The following is a 14691-nucleotide window of genomic DNA, read 5'->3' as shown; positions in this document are numbered from 1 at the left end:
ATCTGTTGATCAGAGACTTATAAACAGCGGTCGTTTAAAAATTAATCGTCGATAAATTCAGCAGCCCAGTGAATCTAATGAAGTTGGGAACTGTGAAGTCATCACAAACACTGGCTTTGATCGTCTCTGTACATTTTGTTTCTCCCTTGGGAGCAGAGTGTCGTCTCCGTGATTTCGGAGCGGAGTGAGACCTCCCGTTCTCACCCCCCACTTTGTGGGCGGTACCGCCTCTTTCCCATTGGCTCCTCCGCCGTGTCTCCGCCGCAGCGTGTAGTTCCGCCCAGAATTACTAGTTGAGGCAGAGGAAACGCTGGGCAGCCACGCGAGCGTTGTTCGCTGTGTACTTAGAAATACAATTCACCGACGGTATTCAACAGCACTCCCAGCGAAGAATTGACAGTAAACCACCGGATACTTATTTCAACCGTCGAGGTGAGTTTTCATAACCGTTTACCACTTACAGATGTGCCCGATGCCACAGGAGATTACCTCAGCTCGCTGGATTTCTCAACCTGTTCGTGCTGCTGTCTGTACTGTCCAGGCGTTTGTTACATCGATGATGGCAGCAGTTAGAGGATCGTTAGAGGACTAGTTAAAACCACATGTTAAACACCAGTGGCTCACAGGGAGCGAGCGGTCCAGTCATGAAAAGAACCCAAAAACCAACAAATAAATAAATAAACTGCAGCTGAATTGAATTGAGTTCGTAGCCGCTTCTCTCAACTGTGATGCGACATAACGCCTGTGTTAACGGCTTAGCTTGTTTCCCTTCATTTGTCAGTGCAGTTGTTGTTGCCATTGATCTGGGATTTTTTTTCACTGTTAACATTTGTGCTTGCTAAGTGTTAACCCGTGTTTTAGCTAGTTAGAATACAACTAGGCCTGTCACGACGCCTCATAACGGATTGTGACAACTAAAGAAATGTTAGCCGAATAGCTTTGAGCTAAATAGATGGAGTGCACAGAACCTGTTAGTACTTATTACCTGTTAATAAAAAGAAAACAAAAACAAGAACTTTTATTATAAACACGCCAAAAATACAAGTTGTGCCTTTTATTTAACTCCCCCCTATCCAATTACTGGAATAGTAATATGATTTCTATCTGCATGGATTTAATTTTATTTTGAATTATAACAGGAAACATTTGTCTCCAAAGATCCGAAGCCGGGTGTTGAATGTCCGGCCTCCCACCTCTCGCAGTGTGAGGGGACGTGTTGCCCTCAGCTTTGCACGCTCCTCCACAAATTGTCCCAGTCTATCCTCGACAGACCCATCATTACCATGCAGATCAGTCGCAATGAGATAGAAGCCCCCCCCCCAAAGAAAAATAATTAGACATAACGTGACTGATGATATTGTCGCTGGTACGCAGGCGAAGGTCACACAGGTGAGAAGTGTAAGGGAGTGGGCATCAGGTGTTTCTCATTACTAAGAATATCAGAGCCTGTATTTAAATACCACCACATATCCCACTCTTTCAGAGTAAATCTGCCATTAGGTTATTGAAACCGTTTCATTTATGGGAGATTTAAACACTACAGAAAAGGACAAGAAGGTCACTGTGACCTTTGTGTTCCTTCCTGTGTGCTAAATGTGTAAGAAAGCCTGTGTAGCATATGTAAGTGTTAAAATGTAAAGTTTGATGGCGTTAAATTCACAAATTTTATCTCCCACAGTGCCCCGAACAGTGCCACATGGTCAGAACAGGCTGAACAGAGCTTACGCAACTACCAGGATTTTGTTGTCAGTTGCTATATAGTTGCAGAAGACTGTTGACTGCGATTGGGAAAGCTTGTATATATAATAACAGAGCAGATGGCAGGTGGGGTGGGGTGGGGTGTTTCGCCTTATTGTTTGAAGCTCTAAGCTCGTGGTTGATTATTACACCGAATCACCTTGTGCTTAACTTATGGGAGGGTCAAAAGTTGTTTATTAATGCACGCGTTGTCCTTCACATCTTGGAATCTGTAGGACAACGTGTTCATCAGGTCTTTCTAGGCTGTAATCCTTAGAGCCCTCGCTGAAACGTTGAATAATTTATAAGCGGTTTATGTGGTTTATCGCAAGAGTTTTGCCATATTTTTTTTTTAATAGGTGGCGTGATTCATCTCCCACGCGCGCTCGGAAATTAAAACAAACTCACTGGAGTGAATGCAAAGGCGGCAAAATGAAACAGTTGCGGGCTTCACATGGCATTAACGCTCGTAAGTGAATGCTGAAAAATAATTTCCGTTTGTTAGTGTCAAGAGGTGAAACTTTTACGGTGCCTTTCAGCTTGGATTACACTTTCCACTTGATGTATTACAAGGATTACAGAGTACATGAAAAGTGAGAAAATGCTGCTGTTGTGCAGAAGAGGATTTCTTGCAGCATTGGCAGGGATGAATGTCAGGAAATAACACTGGCTGCTCAGATGGAGACAGTAATTAAGCCACTGTGCTGACAGTCAGTCTTGTCTAGTATTCGCTTTTCACCTTTGGATTCCCGGCCCCGCAGGGCCAAACACAACCTGTGCCAGGCACAGACGTTTACCGTGACTTCTTCTTATAATGGAAAATGCCTAAAACCTTTGTTGACAATACATCCTCATCCTGTTCTGCTATTTCTCCTTAGTCAGTTGGCAGTAAAAACATACAGCCAGCACATTATTATAGTGTTTTTGTTGTTTTTTTTAAATCCCCAGCAAGGCGAGCAATGTAAACATTATCCCGTGTGTCTTTTTCTCAGTCCGGCTCTGTCCTCTGCGCTGCTGCTGTGTTTTCGTAACAGCATCTGTAATTGAAGCTGTACAAAGCCTGGAGAAAACAGATGATGGATGTAAGCCTCTGCTCCGGGTTCATCTCTTAAATTTCCATCTCATCCCAGTCTACCGCTGAGTCCCTGCTCGGTTTGTTTTTATTGCATGGATATAACGGAGGATAAGTTTCCTTATGACGAGCTACGAAAGGCAAAACATCCAAGGCCGTTTGCGAGCTGACTTTCTTCGTGTGAGGCAATCGCGCTGTCTTCTACATAGTTTTCTCAAGACTTTCTTATCTGCTGGATCCCATCCCTGCTAGAAGGAGGGCTCCATCTCCATTTTCCTTATCAACATCGGCGGCCAAATCAGCAGGTGGGAGTGAGGCGAGGAGAAGCACAGGTGGTAAGCTTGTTGATCCAAAGAGTTGGATGCAGGCCAGGTTTGACCTCTGGACTGTCCCCGTCTCTCTGCTTTTCATTTAGGATCACATATTGAGCACATCTGCACAGATGCCATCACGTTAACCCTCAGTTTTCTCTGTTCCTCTCGTTTGTCTGGAGGTGGTTGTTGGATTTCTGCGGAAAAGAAGCTGTATTCACTAATCCAGATTGGGGGGGATATTCCAAATCCCTGTTTGTCATAGATCCATATAAGCTGGCACACATCACACAGCAGGCTCTCCGAACTTAAAAGTGTTAATAGCAGCACGCAGCTTTTAGTTACAGTCCCTCACAATAGGCTGTGAGCCGTACATCCTCCGTTTGCTTTATGGTCACAGGGACACCCAAGACACTTAGATGCTTTAATGTGACGAAGCATGTGGGAGATGCAGCGCCCTGGTAGTTTCAGGACCCCCTCGATCCATGTTTCTGCTGGAAGCTGATAAATTCTCTCACAGATGAGACGCAGCGAGCACTGATCTAAAAACTTAGGGATCATACTTTGAGAGGTTTGGACCCTTTAGACTCGGTGAGAGTTGTTTGTTTCACGTTCGCACGTGTACATGTATTGTTGTTTTTACATATTAGGAAGAGATGAATAGTCGACATCTTTTTATCACTCGTCTGATGTTTTCTCGCTGGACTTAAAGTCAACGTGCTGGAGTCGTAGAGTCAAAGCCAGCTGTTGAAGAATTCCTCATTGGTTGTTGTGATAAGAAGAATATGAGTTTATGGAAATGATGGTGAAAAAGGTCGCTCGATTTCAGCAGTGCCACCAGCTGAGCTGGATCTGGGGGGGGGGGCGTACCTCCCCCTCCTGTGGTTGCCAAGGACACCGCCAGCCTCCACAGCGAACATTCGCCAAGGGAAGGCGCCAGAGGAGCCACCTCTGTGTTTCTCTGGGAAATTGAATTGTCAGCAATCAGTCATTGTGACAGCCAAGCTGACCACACAGATAACTCTATTAGCAGAGGCTGTGTTCCTGTGAGGCAACAGGCCTCTTAGCACTGATTCATACACTGAAACATACTGAGACTTGTCCTCATTCAAAGCTTGCTGTGTTTTCACAGGCAGAGGTCTTCACTGTCTCTGGATACAAGGGCTCTCATGTCTCTGTGCTCTGTTAATGTTTTATGGAAACAGTATCTTGTGTTTCCCTCCCCTCGTTTGTTGAAGTGACGCTGATGTGCCTTGCATGCGTGTGTCTGAGATTGTTAGGTCCCGTGCCACACAGATGGCCTCGCTGCTGCTTTCACAGGTGCCCTTCAACCAGCCTGACCGCAGTCTCCAGATCCTGCTGAGCCTCCAGCAGGACTCTGCTCTTCTGGAAACTCTGCCTCTTCACATCAACCAGCTGTGACCCAGGACACAGACACACTCGCACACACATACAGTTTCTGTCTTCAACTTTCTTTCTTTAGGCTTCCTGCACAACTGAGCATGGCAGAGGAAATCCCCATAGACTGAGCCGCAGCTAGCCTAGCGTAGCATAGTGGGGCAGGTACTCTATTAGCAGCGCTGAGTGCAGGGCAGACAGGCCTGGCCATTCAGCCAATTTATAGCCAGATACCAGGAGGAGCGGAGCCAGGAGAGATTCATTCAGTCACACTCACACCTCGATCTGAGCTATCAGAGCTAATTTATCAAGACACAGCTGTCTCGTCCTTCGTCCTTTAGCAGCGATTTTTTTTTTTCCTTGTAACCCATCATTAGGCGTCCTTTATGTGAGACCTGTATATTCTGATGTCTATTGATTCATCAATGGTGTCTGTCATGAAGCTACAGCTTAGGCCTGGGCAGTATATTGATTTTTTTAAGGTATGTTAATATGTTTTATAATGAAGTATAGGATGAGACAGCATTTGTGCTGATGTAGTTTAATGTTGTATGTAAACCCATGCTAGTAATTGCATGTCTTCTGTCACTCAGTGCTGCAAAACAATTTTTCCAGAACTGTGCTCGGTCTGCATCTGCAGACTATTTCTCTCCCCAAGGTGTCCTGCACCATGAAGGGGGGAAAACGTGTTGTCTAAAAAAAAAATTCCAGTTTAAAGATGATAGCTTAATGTTATAGTTGTTTGTATAGCCAAGTTACTTCATTTGTGGAAACAGAATGCTAACAAAATGCTGCAAGACTTGATTTACTTTTTTTAGGGATACATTAAATTCGCCAGTGAAACGTTATATTTTTTAACATAGTTGGAAGATGTAAAATGGTCTAAGTTTCCCGACTATGCAGGGACTTCTGATATATGATTTCCCCCCATGTCACCCAGCTGCACTACATTAACTCAGTTGTTTTCTGCAATACTGTTTTCTTATTAAGTCTGTTTATCATTGTTTGAAAGGATCATCTGGGTCAGTGCCCTGCGGGGCTTTGTGGAGTTAAAGGAAAGATGAAGTGAATTCATATGCGTGTTTGTGACATACATTATAAATGCACAGAGAACTTTTATAGAGGAGGGTAAAATCTGTGAAGTCTCTATCACAATAAATGGTTTCATCTGTTTTTAAAAAGCGAGGAAGTCAAAGTGCGTAAGTCCATTATGTTTCCGTTCTCATGGCTGTTCAATTACAAATGAAGACACGCACAGGTCGGTTGTGTTACACCTCAGCTCTGGTCCAAATTGATGTTGCTTTGGTTCAGGTCTGTTTATCAATCAGTCAACTTCATGCAATGGAGTTGATTGTTGACTGATTCTTCCGTGGGAAAAATGAAAGTTTCTCATTTGAAAAAGCAGCTGGTCCAATGCAGCAGCAGGGGGATTCACAGTTAGCCAATCAGCTCCACAAGTAGGACTAACTATGATGTTAAGCCAAAGAATCAAGGAGGAGTAATAGGAGCAATCATATGAACCTCATGCATTCTCATGTAGTGCTTGTACTTTGCTATGGTCCGGTCTTAAAATCCCAGTCAGACTAGTATGTTTATGAGACAGAAGCGTTATCAAGTGTTAATTAGCTTAAAACTGAAGCACAAACTCCAGGAGGCCATATTATTCATTAGGTAATATCCTTAAAACTCCAACCACTTGACAAGTTAACTTCCAGTCATTATTAGAGGAAGTGGAGTTTCTGACACCTCAACGGTGGCTTCATTTTTCAGTCCCGGAGGATGCAGCTTGGTATCTTAGCATCAGTGTCGAGTTAAAGCAGTGTTAAATTATGTTGGTCTCTAGTGATTACACTTGAAAATTTGGATGTATTTACTTTAAACTATGCAGTTTAATATAGTCACAGGGGTCCAGTCACACTGCCCACTAAGGCTCTCATAAAGTTGCAGCTTAGTGCAAGGACTACTACTTTATTTATAAACGAAGACCAGAATAGATGCTTGACTATATAGTACAATGTAGTGAGGAGGGTGGGGCATGGGGAGGGCTGACTCATGTCCCAGCTTCCCTCTTGCAAACACCCGAATTCACAACTGCATAATGGATAAATTGAGTTTCCAGTTTGCTGGTCTGAAACATCAGAACACCAGTGGAAAATATTACTGTTGGTCTCTGGGTCTGCATTAGTGAAGTAAATTTAGGTTGAGACTGAACGTTATGAAAAGTATTTTTACAAACCATAGCACTCTGTTTAGGGAGCCAGCCAGTTGTCCTCTGAGATTTTCTCTCGACATGTGCGTCTTCATGTAAGAGATAAAACATGCTGATTATGCCCGTAGATGTGCTGTTATGAATCAAATCTGCCAGATGGTGCTCTTCAATCTCATAAGACAATTAGCAGGTAAAGTGCCCTCCTTAAGGAATCCTTTAAAAGCACTCACCGAGTAATAAGATGGTTTCTTGCACTTAGCTGCTCTGCAGGATTAGACATGTGCATAAGTGTCCATGCTGGTGATAGACTTATTAATCGGTCCAGTTAATTATCGCAGCCTTCCCCGTGTCAGTTTCGCCATTCGATGGGCAGGTGTAAATACCAAGCTTTCAAAGTGCAATATATCTTTTTGCTCACCTTCTTTTTTTAACACATATAATACATATACATATATTTACTGTAAAGTTAGGCAATATGTTGAGATTTTTCAAGTGGTCACGGCCATATCAACTGGGAATTGCCATTAAGTTATCAGATAGTTATCACTCTTAGCCTCGTGGCTCGGAAATTTGTCAGACACCACAATGGAGGCTTCAGGCTTTATGCTACTAATGCTAAACTCTTCTAGGCTCTTTAAAAAAAAAAAAAAAAAAAAGATCTTAGGTGATGCTGGAGTGCTCAGTTTCACAGCACTTTGCATTATTGTTGCCAACACAGATGTAAGACGCACAAAGGAGAGAGAGCGGAATAAGAACATCTAGAAATGTAACATGCGCCTACACTGCTTTTGCGTCTTATCTGCTATAAATGTTAACTTTTTGTCTCCTTATTAATAATTGGGGGAAGAAAATGCTCAGCAATAATATAGTCATCTGTATTTGAGTGTTCCTCGAATCAGATATTGGTTTGTGTGCTTTTAGTTTTGTGATTCATATGTTTGTTTCTTTTACATGCAGAATAATATACTGTCAGTGATACTGATAATTCTAAATAATTTACTAATGGTATATTATGTTAGCTATAATATAAAATCAGCAGTAGTCATCATACTAGAGCTCACTTCGTTTTTGCCAACATAGTGTCCGTGCTGGTGGGGCATGGGGTTAATGTGCTCTCATTAAGGTAATGCTTTGTGGCCTGTTTAGTGCTCCTGCTGCTGGGGAGACAGCAAGTCTGTCTCTTTGTTACCTTTGTCTGTAGGCCTATAGCTGTGCTAAGCAGTTTAATGTCATTTACATGTGTATTATATATCATTTTTCATTGGATCTTATTTCAGTGAACACACTCCCCACATGCAGCTGTTGGCTATTGAAGCAGCTTTACCACTATAGTGTCTTTCATGCCAGTGAAGCCCTGCTAAACTGGATTGAAATGTGTTAGTGTTTTTTAAGTATTTTTTTAAGCTTTTAGTTGTCTGAAATTGCGTGAGTGTAAATAGGTGTGTTTACCTTTTTACAGAAATCTGTCAGTAGAAGAGGGCCCTCTCTTTTTGGCAGGCAGATGAGTGCACTGACTACAGTGTCGCTAAAGCTTTTTAACACAGACAGCGATGTCATGTTCATCGAGAGTGAACATAACTGGTAAGAGGACAAGGTCGTGAGTCTTCTGTGGACATATTCTGTCTGGTGAATAGGTCTTAAACCTTATTGCTCCTATGTGTGTAATGTCCCGTGAGCCCTCCAAGTACAGCCTCTGCAACATTTTTATCACTTGCATTTTGAGTAATGAGTGTCCGGAGGCACAGGATATTAAATGTAGTAATGACTGAGTCAGTGCGCCTTCAGATTCCTTTCTCAAAGAGGGGTGAGTCAATTATAGTAATGCAGCTTTTAGCTTTTATTAGGCCTTATTAGTCCTAGAAGGATCAAACAAGGAGGTGGTAGATTTGTTTGTCTTATTAACTGTCCTGAAATAGCTTCTCTCTGGCAGGCTTTCCCATGCACTGATCATCTATGCGTATTGGCGTGTATTCATTTATTACAGAGCCTAAGCCATTGTTTAGAAGTTTAATGTCAAAACCAGCTGTGGGTGTTGCCCCACATTTGGGATTTTGGATAAAAATATACCTTTTCAACTGAATCCTGAGAAAAATGTCAGCAACATGTCTCGTTATAGTTTTTTTCTCATGTTGTCAAAAGAAGAAAAACTCTTCTGCCAGCTTGTATCAGGAGAATAATAGAAGCTGTAAGGAGGATGATGGAGCCCCAGGAGAGCAAGCTGTCATTTAATTACGCAGACATGAAACACGGGGAGCTGCGTGCGAGTGCGCGTGCATGCCAGTGTGTGCCGTGTGTCTGTGCTCGTTCATCTGTGTGGGTTTGCTGACAGTATCTGCAGGAGATGCTTCGTGTTATAGGTCAGCTTTTCCCACAGTGGAGAACAAAACATCTCAGACTCCAGATCGGATTTCCTCCCAGGTATTATCTCTCTGGGTTTAAATTCTTTCTGTCAATTACATTGTTAGTGACCTAACAAGGGGACTAGGCTGGGAGGGGGGGGTCTAAAATGCAAAACGAATGGATTTTTCCTCTAATTCTCTTACCAAATGACCCCAGTTAGAGCAATAATCTGCAACTGAGCCTTGTCACAGCCAATTAGCTTTACTCCGGTGCGGATTGTCGCCTCTAAAGACTCAGAACTATAAACACCGGCTTTGCCTGTTTACGAAAAGTGAGGATAAGGAAATTTCTAGTAACTGTACACTAGAAAGATTCCACTTGAATAGGGCATCACCGCACCAGTGCCCGGGTTAGGCGAAGTTGTTTACACAGATTTGTGTTTACCCCGAAATTGAAAACAGAGGAGCAGACATGGATGTCGGGCTCTCTGAATGGCTGGCAGGAGGCTAGTGGAATTTGTGCTAGCCTGTTTTCTATTGTGATGTGAAGATCGCTGAAGTGTTGAATGAGGACAGGAGTTTTAGTTGAGGACAGACATGCTTGTGTTCCTCTGTGATTGTAACATTTTGGCAGATGGGCAGATAAGTCTGCGTCCCGTCAGTGGAAGTGAGTTGGTCACAGGCCCAAGTCAAGAACGAGATAACCAAACTGGGTTATTTATTAGATAATAAAATATGCTTAAATTTTCCCCAAAGGTTGGGACATTTTGTGTTATAGCAGCTAAAATATTAAAGGGTCATTCTCTGTCAGTTTATCTAATGTTTCCCACTTAATTCCAATTGTATTGTTCCCATGGATTTTTTTTTTTTTAGGAACATTTCTAATTGTAAGTTTTTGGGAATGACACTGAAGGCTAAATGAACCTGTAACAACAACGTTTAAATAGAGTAACTAGATGCAATATGACAGAAAAGAAGGTAAAAATTACCGAAAAAGAGCACAATTAAATAGAAAATACCAAATAGTGAAATAACTTTTAAAAAGCTCAATAAATTAAATCTGCATATATTGGAGGCAAGTAAAGATGTGAAAAAATAAATAGAGGTGAGGTGTTAAGAGTTTCTGTATCTGTCCTTTTGGCACTGCCTGTCTGAAAAGATCGCGTGGTTTAGAGGTTTTCCTTTTATTATCTATAGCTTTTGGCCACAGCCACAGTTGTTTGTATGATCTCTGTGTCAGCTGATGGTAGAATCCACTTCGATTCCAACTGGATGATTCAGAGTAGATACTGGATTCTGACAGCAACCACAGAAGAGAAATCCTTTGGCAAGTAATATGGATTCATTCCACTCACAGTTTGATATTAAGGCCAAAAAATGTTTCTTTGTAGTAACATGCCTGGGACTACACCACATTTAATTTCCAAAGAGTGCAGTCCCTCCACAGTAAATACCGCTCACAGTAAATACCCATCACATACGAAAAGTCCTGGAGCCAGATATGGTTACACTGTGGTTAGGGAACTGTGAGTGTAGTCTCATTTCCATGCAACACAATAAAATTACACAGTGTTCCTGGGTCTTAGTCAGCTCGCCAGGCGCGTCCATCTTATTGTCCAAGGACCTCACATAACCCCATGATGATTGCTGGAATGGCTCCGGCTCTGAACCCCCATCATCACCTCTGCAGCTCCTCCAGGATTACAGGCCTCGCTCTGGGCAGTCGAGCTGTCAGCACGATCAGATCAGTAAACTTGGGAAACCAAAAGTAGCCATTTCACTTTAGAATAAAAATACTGAGAGCAAAAGAAGAAGAAGCTTTATCGAGGAATAAAGTCAATACAATTTTAATAAAATCCAAAAGACAAAAACTGCCACTCAAAACAGCACCAGGGGAAGGAGAAATGAGCCCAGACATATGTTTATACATGCCATGATAGTTTTTTTTTTGTTTTTTTTTACCGTGGAAGTGTTTCTGCTTCTTCATCTTCTTTTTTTTACCAGGATCTGGCCCACTGGAAAGTTGTGTGGGCCCAGGAAATATATGTTTGGCTTTAAAACTATAAGCTTAGATTTGATCATTTTCACCTTTATTGAACAGTGAAGAGACCATAGGGGAAGACACAGGAAAGTTTTTCAGGCCAGATTTAAACTCGAGCTGCTGCCTTTCAGTCATGTGGCACATGGTCACCTGCACACACAGCGAGCGCCCGTAAATTTCCATTTCTAATCCCTGACTTTAGTCTGTCATTTCACTCACTAAATTAGCTTAGTTTCTTGAGGGTTAAGGTGAGACTTATAGGGGATCTGAAGGCTTTGCTGAACTTTCCCTCTTGTTCTGTGTGAAATGATGTGTGGTCATAAAAAATCAAAACGCACCCGAGTTCACCAAAGAACTTAAACTCTCACAGAGAGCGAGCTGACCTGTCAAGCATCATCAGTTTAGAAATGCGCTGTTCTATGGAGGATACAGTTCCTGCACAGAGCTTTAGTGTGATCCACCACTACTCTTTGCAAATTTTGGCCAGTGTCTCAAGTCATTTTAATTTTTCAGAGGATCAAAACATGAAAATAAATCTTCGCTGCTTTTAAGCAAGAATCCCTTTTACATACCACAGAAAACAAACTTCAAATGAATCTAGATCAGCCTAAGAGGATAGTTTGAAGTTAAAGTCATTAAGATAAATAAACCATAAGGATTCTGAATTTTAAAAAGGCAATGCGTGGTAGGGCAAAGTGACACATTACCAATGACTAAGATGCTTTTTGTACTGTTGAAGTGAAATGTTTAAAATGTGTAGAACTGTAAACCTGGAAAGGTGCAAGATTAAAGATCAAATCAGAAGCAATGCAGCAGAACTGAAACTTTTTGTTTTGTAGTTTTCTATATAAAAATTAAATTTCAAACCATGTTTGTAACATTTTGTGAGCTTTGGGTTTTTTTAATTGGTTTTCTTGGGGGTTGTTAATTAGTCCTTCATTTGAACCCCACCGTCATTGCTGTAATCCTCTTCCCACCGTGCCGGATGACAGTGAGTCGATAGGATTTCATTGTTTATCGCCATAGCAGTACACCTGATGGCTGAGTCAGGGTCTTCGTAGCCCTGGAGGCACGTTAATATGAGGTCACTGTGCTGATATTCAGCACGAAAGCAGAGAGGCCAGAGTCAAAAGTGCGGCCATGACGTAAACAAGTAAATCTGAAGTCACTGTTGCCATGGTGAAAAAGGGCTGAATTAAGTGGTGGCACAGCTGGGCTTTCAGTTGCCCATCACATCGCCTGCAAACAGTTCCTGATGGCCCAAGGTGTGATGGAGATGAGCAGAAAAAGGAAAAGATGGAGAGAGTGCAGAGAAGGAGAGGATGAGGGAGAGAGGAAAAAGTGGGAGGAGGGGGATTTGCTCATCAATCACTCAGGGATGCCTGCTGACATGGCAGCTACAGGACTCCTTTTGTTGGCAGAGACGAGGTATATCTCAAGGAAGTGTTTGGCATGCGCCACTGTGTCCACACACGGATGTATTCAGGCGCCTGCGTCTCACTGTTAAAGCAAAGACTGGCTCTGTCTCTGCTTAAAGCTCAGGATGTTCTGTGTGAGGTAGGCAGGAGTGCTTGCCAGCAGAAGAGCGGGGAGGAGAGGGGGGCGATGGTAAATGAGTTATCCCTTTATTAAACTGACAGATTTCAGCATGTCTTTGCAATTCTTCCGATAAAGTCATTTTGCCAGAATTGGAAGACCTCCTGGTCTCTCAGAGACACTGCTGACTCTAGAATGTAATGAAAGATGACCTTTTCAGTGTCGAAAGAGCCTCATGTGGGTTTTCTCTTGACACACTTTCTGCAGGATCCTCTGTTGCCTGCTCCTTTCCTCGTTGTGTGAGCTGATATTTATCCTTGGCGATGAGGCTCTCCTAAAAGCAGCACACTTTTGCAGGAGAAAGAACCTGAAGAGCACAGATGTGGGAAATTAAAGTGTGAGATCCAGCATGTAATCTGGTGTTACTCGTATTAATGCAGGTGGAGCTGAGTAAAACAGAATCTGGTATTAGAGAGTATTTGTTTGTGAGTGATCGGCTACAACAGATGGTTATACTGTTAAGGCAGGAAGATCTTGTTCCATATCAGCACTTTGAATCCTTCCCCCATCCTCCTCCACATCCATGGTGCGGTGTGAATGTGGGACAAACCTTGCAAGCTGCAAAGTGAATTTCCCTGCTGTAGCCTGGGAATCATTTCCTGTTACAGTTATAGAATTCTTTGCTATCATCGAGATAACATGTATGTGTTACACTCGAGCATTGTTCCACGGCATTGAAGGAAATGAAGCTCAAAACGTGTTTCGGCAGCTCTCATTTCTACCATTATCTATTCCCCTTGTTTCTTTGCCTTACATCTGTCCCTTGGGTCTATCCCAGTTTAGAATAAACATCAGCAACCAGCTTTGTCTCTATGGCAACAGCTGTAGATGCTGAATGGTAGCTCAGACATAGAGTAGGCAGGAAAAGGGTGGCGAAGGCAGTGGATGTTTCTAAATGTGATCTGGTGCTCTTTACCTGCATTGTTACAAGGGGTTATGAGACCAGCAGAGCTGCTCTGGGATACAGCTAGTCTGTACCCAATTTACAGTCACATGATATGTAACATTTCCGGCTTCATCAGTCTGATAAATGATGGCATTTTGTCATTTAGATGAGGTCGACTTAGCGTTACGTTAGTGTTCCTCTCTGCTTCATTCACATATATCCACAACAGTGACAGAGTGAGGCAGGTAACCCTCGTGACATTGTGAGTTTTCCTGCCTCTGCTTCTATATTTAGGAAGTCACCTCGATAATAGAGAAGCTACTTGCTCACCTTTGTGAATTGAGGAAGTCAGTGATCAATTCTTTCACACCTTGTTGATGATGCACTATGCCATGTGCATAAATAGGTCCAACTCTCTCACTCTGCTTTGTGATGCTCTCAGTAAGTGAAGTAAGCATGTAAAGGAAAACATAGAAAAAAAGACTTCTAAAAACAGCTGGAAGCAACAAACTGACTTCTGCTATTGTTAATGTTCTGCCAATATTTTGATTGTAAAGTTGTTAGCGATCAATTGTTTTAACCTTACCCATCCCAGCCACACTCTAAAACCCAGTAAAAATGTTAGTGTACCTATTTTTCTTTCTCCTGTCGTGGCTGTTTAGGACATTTTACAAAGCGATGATGAGCTGAGCAACTGAAGATTCAGTGTGTGAGCCTGCCTTGGTATAATATGCACTCTGAGCTGCTGTGCTGTTTTGAAGGTGACATGTATATGCTACTGGGTCCAAGCTTATACAGGAAAGCGCAAATTCAAATGCTGTGAGATTAATGAACAGTGCCTGTCTAAGAGAGGCTGATTTTTGTGCAACGCCAGGTTGCACAAAGCAAGTCGCTCACAAGAAAGGTGTAGAGCATTTGAGCAGTTTTCAAGATAAAAGCAAGCGTTCTGCTTCTGTAATATTGCTGGTGTAGAGGATAGAAGGCGGTGAGGTCAGTGGGGTTAGGCTATGAAAGCCACCCAGTCAGCCTGTCAGTTTAAGCTTGCCTTGACCCCCGTCGCACTAAACACTTCAATTACCCCACTAGCCAGCTACAAATAAAG

At 42.5% G+C, this 14691-nt stretch overlaps 1 protein-coding gene across 2 annotated transcripts in view; it reads left to right on the top strand.

The window, feature by feature from the left end:
• The first annotated feature begins 266 nt into the window (after nt 1-266).
• ndrg3a (ndrg family member 3a) overlaps nt 267-14691 on the top strand; it is a 31358-nt gene continuing 16933 nt past the window's right edge. Inside the window, exon 1 of one of the 2 annotated variants that reach the window (XM_005746398.2) lies at nt 267-432. The gene's annotated coding sequence lies outside the window, so the exon portion shown is untranslated. The remainder of the gene's footprint in view (nt 433-14691) is intronic. The other variant, XM_005746399.2, reaches the window with a different exon arrangement.

Source organism: Pundamilia nyererei, unplaced genomic scaffold (genome assembly GCF_000239375.1).
Source record: "Pundamilia nyererei isolate P.nyererei 1_Seehausen unplaced genomic scaffold, PunNye1.0 scaffold00178, whole genome shotgun sequence".
NCBI classification, from domain to species: Eukaryota; Metazoa; Chordata; class Actinopteri; order Cichliformes; family Cichlidae; genus Pundamilia; species Pundamilia nyererei.
The sequence above is the reverse complement of the archived record's forward strand: the minus strand, read 5'-3'. Positions and strand labels throughout refer to the sequence as shown.